We start from the raw sequence: 13,868 nt of genomic DNA on the forward strand, positions 1-13,868 counted from the left end.
AGTATTTGTTGTGTTTCAAACATGTCACTTTTGAGGATTTAAATATTTTCATCCTTAATCCGCCTCGCACTCCAGATTAGTTTCATAAGTAGTTCAAAGAGTCGAAGTTTGTAGAGATATCGGGAGAAGCTAACTCACCTCAAAGAGGTAACCCAAAAAAAATAATGCTTTCTCATTACTCAGCGATAGTGTGATTGATATCCTTATGCTTAATCATTCTTGCATTGACGGATGCATTGTTGGGATATTCAAGTGTGATGGAGTCTTATATTAGTTAATAATTGGTTAAGTGAAATCTATATAAGTGAGGGGACTCATGTATCCAATGTCTTAATGTTTGGGTTGAAACATGGTGATCTACCCACTTGCTATGGTTGATGTAGCTTAATTTATTGATGATGGTTACCCACCATAGGCTCCCCCTGGGTGCCTTATAAGTTATAATAATATCAGAGTCTGGTTGGACTCGAGTTAGTCTGGTGTTTGGCTAGAAGCGGCTTAAGTATTTGGGGGGTACTCAGAGTTAAAAGAGCACATCAATGTGGAGTTTCATACTTAAAGGAGAGATTGTTGGGATATTCAAGTGTGATCGAGTCTTATATTAGTTGTAATGGGCTAAGTGAAGTTCATATAAGTGAGAGAACTCATAAATCCAATGCCTTAAAATTTTGGATTGAAAAATGGTGTCAGACTCACTTACTTCGGTTAGTGTAGTTTAGTCCATTGATGGTGATCCCACTATAGGCTCCCCCTGGCTCGCCTGATAGGTTTTGAGTGAAATGGTTGTTTTACATGGTATCAAAGCCTCTGTGATCACAGATTCACAGGGTCATGTGTTCGATCCTCATTGCCCCGACTTTCTAGTAGAATTAAGTCAGCATAAGGTAGAACAAAAAAAAGGTTATGCAATATCTATGTTTCAAGTCCAAAAAACTCTTGTGTAAGGGTGTGTGTATAAGAGAGATATAATATTAAAATCGTTGATGGACCTTTACTTACCGACTTAAACTTTTGAGTTGAAATTATTCTTTACATGCATAAACCAAAAGTGCTCAAGAAATTGCGTAAACCAAAAGGAGAGACTGGTTTGCTTACATAGTAAAATAATTAATGTTGTGGAATTGATTTAGAAAATAATTAACATTGGGTTAAAAAATCTTTCAAACTGTAATGTGTTTGCAGACTCATTTGGATGGGCCTTTTTTTAGCCAAAAGCTATTTTTTTTAGAAAAAAAAAGGTATTTCTACTACAAAGTGCGTTTGGATATATGCTTTAAAAAAAAGGTAAAAGTCACAAAAAAAATCAAAAATTCATCTTTTTTTTAAGTTAAAATTTTAGTTTATAAAAAAAGTAAAAGTCAAAAGCCATTTTTAAAAAAAAAATCTAAATAGCTTTAACTTTTGTTAAAAAATATTTCTAAAATAAGTAAGACATTTTTTTTACAAGCCCATCCAAGTAGGCCCTGAAAAGTTTTTAACCCGTGCAGCCCAATCCATGTAAGCAATTTTTTTTTTCAAAAAAAATCATATTATGTTGTTTTTAATAAAAGAAATCTTTTATGGATTAATGTCTTTCATGTTGTAGGAGATAATTTTATCTCATACACACACATAAAAGTGTGTGGAGCCTTTGTAAAAGAAGAGAGAGAAAAAATGGTAAAATTATCTCCTATAACATGAGAAATACTAGTCTATTTTCTTTTTAAATCTCATTTTATAGTCATTTAGCCAAGGTGTTTGACAAAATGGAAATATTTAAATATATATATATATATATATATATATATATATATATATATATATATATAGGGGAAGATCATTTGACATTAGTGTCAAACTAAAAAATTTGTTATCAAAAAAAAAAAAATTGATATCAAAACTTAACCATTGATTTCTTAAATTTAACACGGATATAATTTATTGAGTTATATTTATCAATCAATTATTAATTCCTAAAAATTATAATCGTTAAATTGATGGAAAATAATGGTTAAATTTTGGTGTTAAACTTTTTAGTTTGATAATAGTGTCAAAGAATCATGTCCATAAATAAATAAATATATATATATATATATATGGTAAAATCATTTCTACAGCCGTTTTACGTACAACAACGACAGGTGTATGATTATGATTCTCCACATTTAATGTTTTCATCCTTTGTATGGTTATGATTCCCCGCATTTAATGCTTTCAAGTATATATATGGCAAGTATTTAATTGCTGCACGTACAACAGCTGCAGAAATATAAACCCCTATATATATTTATATATATGAGTTAATAGTTTGTTATGTCACGGGATGGTCAAGTTAGTATTAAACTATGTCATTTTTTTTTCTTATATTAATTGATTCATCTTTGAATGGTTATGATTTTCTTTCTCTCTCTCTCTTCCTTTATCATTATTGATTTACCTTTATACGATTATGATTTAGTGATTGGACAAATGCTTATATCCAGTGACTTGACACTTATATAACCCTATATATATATATATATATATATATATATATATATATATATATATATATATCAAAAATATTTCTACAGTGACTGCAGATAAGTTATCTGCATTTACTCCCAAAACGACGTCGTTTTAGGGTTGAAAAAATAAAAAATTATAAAGATAAAGACTATTATAATCCTGAAATAAATTAAAATTATAAAATGAACCCTATATATATATAGGTAAAATCATTTCTGCAGCCGCTTTACGTACAACAACGACAGGTGTATGGTTATGATTCTCCACATTTAATGTTTTCACGTATATATATGGCAAGTATTTGATTGTTGCACATACAACAGCTGCAGAAATATAAACCTCATATATATATATATAGGTACATACATATATCATTATAATTTTTTTAACTTTTAACCCCAAAATGTAGATAAATTACCTACAGTCACTGTAGAAATATTAAACCATATATTACGTTTTGGGGTTAAAAATTAAAAAATTATAATGATATATATGTGTGTGTGTGTGAGAAAAATATTTCTCCAGCCACCCCTTTTTAACTATTTTTAACTATGTATTCCCAAAAATACATAGTTACAACTAGAGGTGCAAAGTGGGAAGCTCGCTATCAGCACGCCAAAAAAGAGTCAGCCTGCCCCGTCCCACTTTTGAAAATGGGTTAAAAAACTCTGCTCGCCCTGCCCCGTTTGGCTGGCAGGGCATGTAGGCCCGCCGGCCTGAAATTTGTTTACACTGACCTACCTCGGCCCGCCATTAACCTAGAAAAAAAATGAGCCTGCCCCGAGCTCGTTTTGTAGGCCCAAGATATAAAGTTAAAGTTTTTTTTTCTCTCTTTCCACGTCAGTTGACAGGTTCTGAAAAGTGACTGAGGAGAGAGAAAAAAAAAATAGTAACTTTAGCGTTATGACTATGTCTTTTCAAGAATACATAGTTAAAAAGGATGGTTGGATATAAGCTTTTCTCAAATGGTTGGAGAAATGTTAACCCATATATTTGTGTATATATAAAAGGGTGGCTGGATATAAACTTATCTCAAATGGTTGGAGAAATGTTACCCAATATATATGTGTGTGTGTGTGAGTGTGTGGGGGGAATTATTTTCTTATGTTGTAGGAAAAGAGTTATCTCATATAGTAGAAACAAAATTATAAGTGGGAATCATAAGTAAGAGGAGAGGAAAATATAAAGATGAGATCCATCTCTATTTTGTGTGTGTAGGAACTTGGTTTCTCTTATGTCACATGAGAGAAATATAACCCTATATATATATATATATATATATATATATATAGGCCAGGATCTTTTGACACCGGTGTTAAACTTTAAAATTTGACACCGAATCCTAACGGTTGATTTTTCCCAATCAATGGTTGTACCTATTGGGAATCAAACTTACTAATTAATTATTAATTTCCAATAAATGATAATTGTTGATTGACGGAAATTAACGGTTAGAATTTGATGTCAAATTTCAAATTTTAACACTAGTGTCAAAGGATCTTATCCCTATATATACATAGGAATTTACATTTCTGCAACTGCTGTACGTGCAGCAATCAAATACTGGTCGTATATATACTTGAAAGCATTAAATGCGGGGAATCATAACCATACAAAGAATGAAAGCATTAAATGTGACGAATCTTAACCATACATCTGTCGTTGTTGTACGTAAAGCGGCTGACAAAATGATTTGACTATATATATATATATATATAGGCTTATTTGTTTCTCAAGTCACTTGAGATAACTTTATCTCTGACCACTAAATCATAACCGCACAAAGATGAATCAATGGTGATAAAGAAAGATGAAGAAAAAAAATCATAACTATTCACAGGTGAATCAATTAATATAATAAAATAAATAAATAAAAAGACGTAGTTTCGGGGTGACCGAAGATAAATACATCTCAAGTGACTTGAGAAATATTTCTCTCTATATATATATATATATATATATAGGTTTTATAAGAGTTATGTTGTATGAAAAGTGATTGTGTAATGTTATAGAGATTCGTTTTGCGTGCCTTAGTTTTTTTTTTTTTTCCTTTAAAAAGTGCAGGCCTCACAAAATGTTGAGTGTGTAGGAAAAATTTTTGTGTCATGTTAAAGCACAAACTACAACCCCATATATATATATATATGGTGCAAGTTATATTTACAAATTTTTTTGTTTACAAACTACACTAAGTACGACGGTCATACTCTAATCATACAGTATGTGATCGGTCGTATTTAGTGTGATTTGCAAAAAAAAGTTTGTAAACTGATCATATCCCTATAAACAACAACCGTTGATTTCCATCCATCAACGGCTAAGATGAGGAGTAAGACTTAAGTCTTACTCTAGAGTCAAAAGAATCCTCTTCTCTTCTCTCTCTCTCTATATATATATATATATATATATATATATATATAGGGGAGGGATCATTTGACTCCAGAGTAAGATTTCAAAGTCTTACTCCTCATCTTAGCCCTTGATTTCCGTTCATCTAATAGTTATCATTTAATTGAAATTAACAATTAATTAATTGTTGTAACTTATTAAATGATAACCGTTGGATGAACGGAAATCAAGGCTGAGATGAGGAGTAAGACTTTGAAATCTTACTCTGGAGTCAAATGATCTCTCCCCCTATATATATATATATATATATATATATATATAGACTCTAGAGTAAGACTTACAATTCGTACTCCTCATCTCAACCGTTGATTTTCGTCCATTTAACGGTTATCTATAATAATTATTTATTTATTTATTTCAAATAAATAATAACCGTTAGATGAACGAAAATTAACGGTTGAGTTGGAGAGTAAGAGTTGTAAGTCTTCCTCCTCATATATATATATATATATATATATATATATATATATATATATATATATATAAAAGTAGAGTTATATTGACAAACTTTTTTTTATAAACTTACAAACTACATTATGTACCGGTAACACTCTACTCAAGAGTGTCTTACCGGTCAGACATAGTGTAGTTTGTAAGAGTTTGTAAACAAAAAGTTTGTAAATATAACCTTCCCATATATACATATATATATATATATATATATGTGTGTGTGTGTGTGTGGGTAAATACTTCTACAGCCACTTTAGATAAGGTTATTTACAGGTATCCCTTTTTAACCAAGTCTGACCGGTCATACATAGTTATAATAATAAAGTTGTTCTTTTTTTCTTTCTCCTAAGACATTGTCGGCTGACGTGGCAGAAAGAAAAAATGCAATTTTTATGTATGACTGGTCAAACTTAGTTAAAAAAGGATAATTGTAGATAACCTTATCCAAAGTGACTATAGAAATACTTTATATATATATATATATATATATATATATATATATATATATATATATTGATGAACTTATCGAAATATATATATATTGATTAACTTATCGAAATATATATATATTGATGAACTTAACTTCGATTTGCTTATGTTTCTTGTCATGACTCCTAAGAAATGTTTTTAAGACTGATGTATTTTTCGTTGGGATTTACTTATTTTTAGACTTGTTTTTTTGTTAAGACTCATGCATATTTGTTTGAAATTTATGTTAAACCCATGATTTTAACCCAATCTACTCATGAGAGGGTTGAGTAATGGGGGGGAAGTTGAATGGAAAAAAAAATTATTGCAATCCAGCCTAACACACTATTTTCATGAGTGTCTGTGGTTCAAAAATACTGCAACACCAACCTAACCTATCTTGTGGACAACTGTAATAACTTAAATGGTTTACTGATTGAAACAAGATGCATTAATAAACTTTGATTAACAAATTAAAAGAATTTATATTTATATTTATATAGTTAAATTGCCTTGAAAGGCATTTAATAACATCATTAAGTACATATTTATTTTAACAAAAATAATAATAATGAAATTAGAAAAGAAAAAGTTGAGTGCTGGCAAGAAAAATATTAATCTTATAATATTGACAACATAAATTAAAATTTCCTTGAGAATTTAAAATTAATTTTAAATATAAATAATATTAATCTTTTAACTTTTTTTTAAAAAAAAATGACAATTATTGGGATGTTATCTTAGTACAAAAAAAAGTCAAATAAAAGTGATCATATATAGTATTTCAAATAAAGTGATAAAAAATAAAATAAAATTATCTTGAATATTTTTATAATTAATAAACATTAAATATCTAGCAGCTCAAAAAAATCACGGATAAAATAACTAGTTAAAGTACAATTTAGTCTTAATTTTTTCATAAAAAAGCGGTAGATTAGGATGGAATTGAAGTCATTTTAATATTAATGAGAGTTGATTCCCATTACATGTGAATAATCTTGACACTATAAGTTAGGCTGAAAACTAATTAATTTCTTGGTTTTTTTTTTAATTTCTAGTACTGTACAACAAATGATAAGGTTAAAGTGGACACAACTAAAGTGGAAAGTGCTTAAGATGGGAAGTTGCTTTCAAAACTGGTTGAATATCTATCACGTATGAATTTGAAGGCATAATAATTTGAAGTCTATGGCTTTTACTAAAAGCTCAAAATCAAAGTGGGGGGAAAATGTCAGCCACGACATGTTTCATGGCTCTTGTTTCTCCCTAAAAGGAGCAATTCATGTTAAGACCCCATCACCATGCCATTTTTTTTATATATGTTGCCAAGATTCCTGAAACTGGGTCCCAATTTTGTCATACTGTGTGGGACACTGATTTGTTTGTTTGGGGTTCCTATATTAATATTTTTATTTTTTTGTGTTTACTTTAGTTGAAGATTCCACCCTTTGTTTGGGGTTCCTATATTAATATGTTTGGGGTTCCTATATTCGTGTGAGGGGACGTGTTGAGATATATAGTCTCACATTGATTGGATGGGCAACTAATATGGCCTTTTGTAAGGTCTTGGGCACTCCCACCCCTTGAGCTAGCTTTTGGGGTGGTGACCTCAAGATTCTTAACATGGTATCAGAGTCTCACCGCCCCCCACTTTCTCTTGTGGCGTTTCTTAGCACAGGTAGGTTGGGCCTGTTGCATTGTCCACTCTTCAAGTCCAATGGGCTCTCGTGTGAGGAGGCGTGTTGAGATATATCACATTGGTTGTATGTGCAACTAATGTGACCTTTATAAGGCCTTAAGCACTCCCATCCTTTGAGCTAGCTTTTAGGGTGGTGTATCCAAGGTTCTTAAGAATCCTCTCTTCGTATGTTCATCATTTGATTCTAAGGTGGTGGAGGTTGGAGAGCGAAACTGAAGAAAATGATGGCTGACATGGTCACGTGATATCTTCTGTGCCAACGCTATGACCTATAATATAATATGACATAAAGTTGGTCATCATAATTAAAGAACTACCTAAAGATTGAAATGGCATAAACTTTCAATCATGAGGGGGCGAAAATATAAAGCAGTATACAACATCGATCGGAAGTGAATGATAGCAAAATAAAAAGAAAGAAAGAAAAACTACAAACACAAGTGATGTTTAATTAAGCGGAAAACACTTGATATTAAATCTAAATTATGTGTGCTGAAATTCCAATACACTATATGGGAAAGTATCTGGGACCTGGAAATGCAACTTCGATGATTTATCTTTGATCTTGGAGCAGTTCATGCAATATTGATTTTTTTTTTCTTTTGATATTTTTGTAAACATTTTTGTCTGGCAATTCTCACAAAAGTGGAATTAAATTGTAATAATCAAAGGTCACCTATGTCTATGTACTTCATCACTCCATTGACAGGTTAACTTTAAATTTTACTAATAGTAATTTAATCCTTCCAACTACTTTGTTGTGTAAAATTCAAATTTGTCTAATGACAAAATTGAGTAGGTATTAATAACCACTTTTCCTATTAATAATCACTAACAATAATTTTGTTACTTTTCAAATTTTTTAACTAATTATAATTAAATCTGCTGCTTTGTTTGAGTCGTACCCAACGTGTTTGACTCCGAATTTTTTAATCAATCCATTAATTAATAAGGCCTTATGTAATGAGTTAATTCTAAGTGCATGAATGAATTATTTCTTTCTTATAATAAGTTTCAGACTTCCTTCGATATGGAAAAACTAGCTTTCGGGGTCTTACGAATTACTCGCCATCCAGAGGGTCCTTTAGTTGCCTTTGGATTTGGGTTATAAACAGGTGTGATGGAACACTGATTGCCTAGAAAGCCTTTAATTTTGTCTTATTAATTTTGTCTAATAATGCCTCAGAGTTTCATGTCTTTGCAGCTTTGGCAAGTGATGTACAATCCATTCTTCGTAGTCAAGTTAACCCATGTGCTTCTAATATCTAGAACAACAGATGTATTGAGCTTCGTTTTCGGAGAAAAGATAAGACTAATTCTCCTTAGAGGAGCTTGAAATAGGATTTGAACTCGTGACTTAAACCAGTTGCCAACTGAATTATCCTTAAAAATTCTCACAATATGTATTTTAAATATGAAGGTATTCATCTGCTGCTAACGGGGATAAATTTATTACTAATATGTTTGAATGTTGAGGCTCTAGAATAAGCTAGTAAATATATGTGTAACTATACACATATGGGGTTCCCTCATATTGCATAATATACCCGGTACTAGTTCTTTTAATAATGGTTCCCCAAAAAATTATGTTCTTCTACACTAGATGAGGTTCCCTCAAATAATATTGAGTCATGTCATAGTTAAAATCAAACCGAATCAGTCGGTCCAATTACAAAAACTGATAATCGAACCACCAATTGGTCCGATCTAGCTAATGGATCGGTTCTGCATGTGAAGTATTGAACCTGATTCCATCAAGTATATGGTTGTAACAACATAGCAACTTGCCATTATTTAGAGGAATAATGAGAAAAATATATGGTTTTATAAAATATTTTAGTTCTTTATAATATTGTATCATAATTTGCCACGTTGTATTGTGAGTATTTTTTTGGTAAATGTATTTTGAATATATTTAATCATGTCCAATGTTTAATGATCAATATTGTATTTTAAATATTTTTTTGGTCTACTATTTACCATTTATAATCTGCAAAATAAGAACCTTTTAAAAAAAGTTTAAACACATACTTCTACATTTACTATATTTAAAAAAAATACATTAAGAAGTCGGTTTATGAAAAACTCACTTCCCAACATATGAAAAAAAAAAAAATATTAGAAAGCCTGTTCGAGAGAAACCAAATGATTTTTTTATATTATTGGAAATCAGTTTGTCATGAAGTGGTCTTTAATACAAATTGGTATTGGAATATTTTGGAAAATAACGATAAAGAGTTTTTTTTTTTCAAAAAAATAGTAATATGAAAAAGTCGTATCTTATAGTATTATAGTAAAGCAGTTTTTTTTTTTAAATAAAATTTATTGCAAAAGCAAGCACATTTAGTAATATATGTGGACTGAAAAATAAAATAAAATAAAGACATTGAATTCATTCATTGCCCTGTGATGATTAAAGTAAAGTAAAATGGTGTTTAATTCTTGCAAGACACAAGTACCTATTTATATACGTGTCAGAACTGATTTGGACAGGTGCTGTTTGCTTTTGATGACTGTCACTTCCCTTCTTTTATTTCTTCCCCCTTATAATTAAAGGATTTGATTTTCTCGTCTTATGTAAAAATTAAATTTTTATGTTGTGATTGAATTAGTGGTAGATCTCAGATTTATTAAAAAAAAAAAAATTACATGTAAATTAAAAAATCACAATATGAGAATTAAATTTTCATGCAATATGAAAAATTAGTTTTTCTAATTATAAATGTCAAAATACGATATAATATTAGTATAGGCATGCAACTTCTCGCAAGTTGGAGCTTTCTTATCCAGAAAAAAAGAAGTGGGATCATCTTAAATAAAAATAAAAAATAATCGACACGGATATTAAAATGACTGTGGTAGGAAAAGAAATTTTTTATGCGAAAAGTATTTTTTTTCTATTAGTATATCTGTATATGCATTAATTTTAGGGGAAATATTTTTTTATATTATTGAAGAAAGTATTTCTAGTGCTACAAATACATCTATTTACGTACTTTAATTTTAGTTTTATTTTTAATTTCTTAACAGAGGAATCTATAGAGAGAAAAATTTTCTCACCTTACATGAAAAACAAAACCCTTAATTTTAACAATAAACTATGTGAAATATTAGTCATTGTCGCTATAGAAAGCAATCTTATGCTGCATGTCCGTCGATCAACATGCGACTCTTTTTTTTTGAACAATAAACTATGTGAAATATTAGTCTTATGTCGCTACAGAAAGCAATCTCATGCTGCATGTCCGTCGATCAACATGCGACTCTTTTTTTTTGAAAAAAAAAAAAAAAAGCCCTACCACTGACACTAAGTCTATCTATGCGGCATAAAATTGCTTATAAAACTAATATTTCGCATAAACCTATAGCTTAGTACGCTAAATGTCTTCCTAGTTTAGAAAATCACATCTGCATTCATTATTTTTTATCTCAATTTCTTTTTCATTTGAGAATTATACATGTTTTTTTTTATGTATGAATCTACTCAATCTTTACCTATAAATACCAAAGCAAATAAAGAATGTATTTTCAAAAATAATAATAATGTAATAAGTATTATTGGAAATGCTATTTAATTATACCAAATGTAAATGTATATATACAATTATACATGTTAATGTATTTTTTTATAGGTGCTTTTTGAAAAAAAAGGTTTAAATATAGTTTGAAAAATTTTAAAACTGATTTGGAATTATTTAAGATAAATTAATTACACAAATTTATGTTTTTTTACAATTAGTTGTACCTTAATCTCAATTTGGTTAAAATTTGTTTGAAATAAGTTCTTATTTAATATATTTAAAAATTTCTTTAATTTAAAAACTTAGCATGTTTATTTATTATTGGATAAGTAAGTAATCTTCACAATTATTTTATTTAATGACCACTCTTAAATTTAATAAAGAAGAGAGAAAGAAAAATAAAATAAAAAGAAGATATAGGATAAAGGAGTCAAATTAAACAAGGGATAACTTTGTTTAATTTCACAATATTATGCTTATCTTTTTTTATACCTGCATTACATATTCCTCTTTAATATGGTTAGATTGCAATTTTAAATTACTTTCGCCCCTTTTATCTCCTCTTAAGATTAAGAGGAGTAGATAGAGTAGATCTGAATAAACATAGACATAATATTTTATCTCATTAAACAAAAGATAACTTTAAAACCACTTTAAAACTATCTTATATATGCGTAAGAGATAATTTTATCTCCTATAATATGAGAAATATCAAATTCATATATATATATATATATATATATATATATATATATATATATATATATATATATGTAAGGATATGTTCAATTTATACAGTGTAAGAATAATAAGTCTTACGTCAAATTTGAACTGTTAATTTTCGTGCATCTAACAATTTAGATTTATTGAGAATTAATAATTAATTAATGAGTTGGACTTAATAAATCTCAACCATTAAATACACGAAAAATTAACGATTAAGATTTGATGTAAGACTTACTGATGTAAGATGATACATTCTCGTGTGTGTGTGTGTGTGTGTGTGTGTGTGAGAAAAACATTTCTCCGGCAACTTGAGATAAGCTTATTTCCGGCCACCCCAAAATTACGTCATTTTATTTATTTATTTTCTTATATTAATTGATTCACCTTTGAATGGTTATGATTCTCTTTTTCTCTCTCTTTCTTTATTACCATTGATCTATCTTTGTACAGTTATAATTTCGTAGCCGGAGATAAAATTATCTCCGACAGCTTGAGAAATGATAAGCCCTATATATATATATATATATATATATATGTATATATATATATGGATTGTTTTTCTCATTTAACATGAGAGAAAAACAATCTCCTACACACACACATGGAAGAGAGAGGAGAGAGAATAAAAGAGAAATCGAAAATTTAAAGTGGGTCCCACATCCAATTTGTATATAATACATGAGATAATTATCTCATGTAAAATGAGATAATTATTTCCCATATATATATAAAGGAAATCAATGGTTAAGATTTGGTGTAAGATTTATTATTCTTACACCGGTGTAAGTTGATCCTATCCCATATATATATGGCAATGCTTTTCTCATGTTACATGAGATAGCATTGTCTATTGTCTTATGTAGAGATATAATTAGGCGGATCCCACAACTATCTTATGTAGAGATATAATTAGGTGGGTCCACAACTAAAAAAAAGAAAATAAACATTGACTCGAATTTCAATGGATGTGTAATATGAGAAAATATTTTTTCATATATATATGAGTTCACTTTTTCTGCCGTTACTGCAGATAAATTATCTACAGTAAGCCCAATACGACGTCGTTTTGGGACAGAAATAATGGTATTTCTATAATTTTAATTTATTTCAGGGTTATAATAGTATTTATATTTATAATTTTTTAAGATTTTAATACCAAAACAACATAGTTTTGAGAATAAATGCAGATAACTTATCTGCAGTCGCTGCAGAAACATTTTTTCCTATATATATATTGGGAAATCATTTTCTCATGTTGTTGGAGATTGCTTTCTCAAGTTGGTGCTATCTTTTTTTTATTTTTTTAACGAGTGGTGAGACCTATCACTTGTTATGTCTATAGTATAAGAGATGTTATCTATGTGAAATGAGAAAAGAGAAACTCATATATATATATATATATATATATAAGGTAGGATCCTTTGACACTAATGTCAAATTTGAAATTTGACACTTCATCTGCGAGCCCTTAGATTAAAAAAAATCAATAATTTGGAACATCCTATCCTCTATATATGAGTTCGCTTTTTCTACGGTCAATGTAGATAATTTATCTACAGTGAGCTCAAAACGACGTCGTTTTGAGGAGGAAATCAAAGTATTTTTGTAATTATAATTTATTTCAAGGTTATAATAGTCTTTTTCATTATTTTTTAATTTTTCAACCCAAAACGACGTCGTTTTGGGAGCGAATGTAGATAACTTATCTACATTCACTTTAGAAACATTAAAGCCTATATATATATATATATATATAAATATATATATATATATATATATATATATATATATATGGGAAAAATAAATCTTATGTTGTAGGAGAATTCTAATCTCATGTCATAGATACATTAAGTGTGAGACCCACCAATTTAAAAATAAAAAAATGAGTGGCACACTTTTTTATGGTGTGTGTAGGAAGGATTTGTTTTCTCATGCAACATAAGAAAAACAAACCCCGATATATATATATATATATATATATATATATATGGGAAAACATTTTCTTCTTTTAAAGGAGGAAATGTTTTTCATGTTAGTGACTCATAATATAAGTAGGGCACAAAATAGTGGAGAGAGAAAAAGTTTCAAGGTGGGACCCACTATGAGAA

The sequence above is a fragment of the Gastrolobium bilobum genome, unplaced genomic scaffold (genome assembly GCF_033153095.1).
Source record: "Gastrolobium bilobum isolate Gb01-03AN ecotype WA unplaced genomic scaffold, APGP_CSIRO_Gbil_v1 utg2146, whole genome shotgun sequence".
Classification (NCBI taxonomy): Eukaryota; Viridiplantae; Streptophyta; class Magnoliopsida; order Fabales; family Fabaceae; genus Gastrolobium; species Gastrolobium bilobum.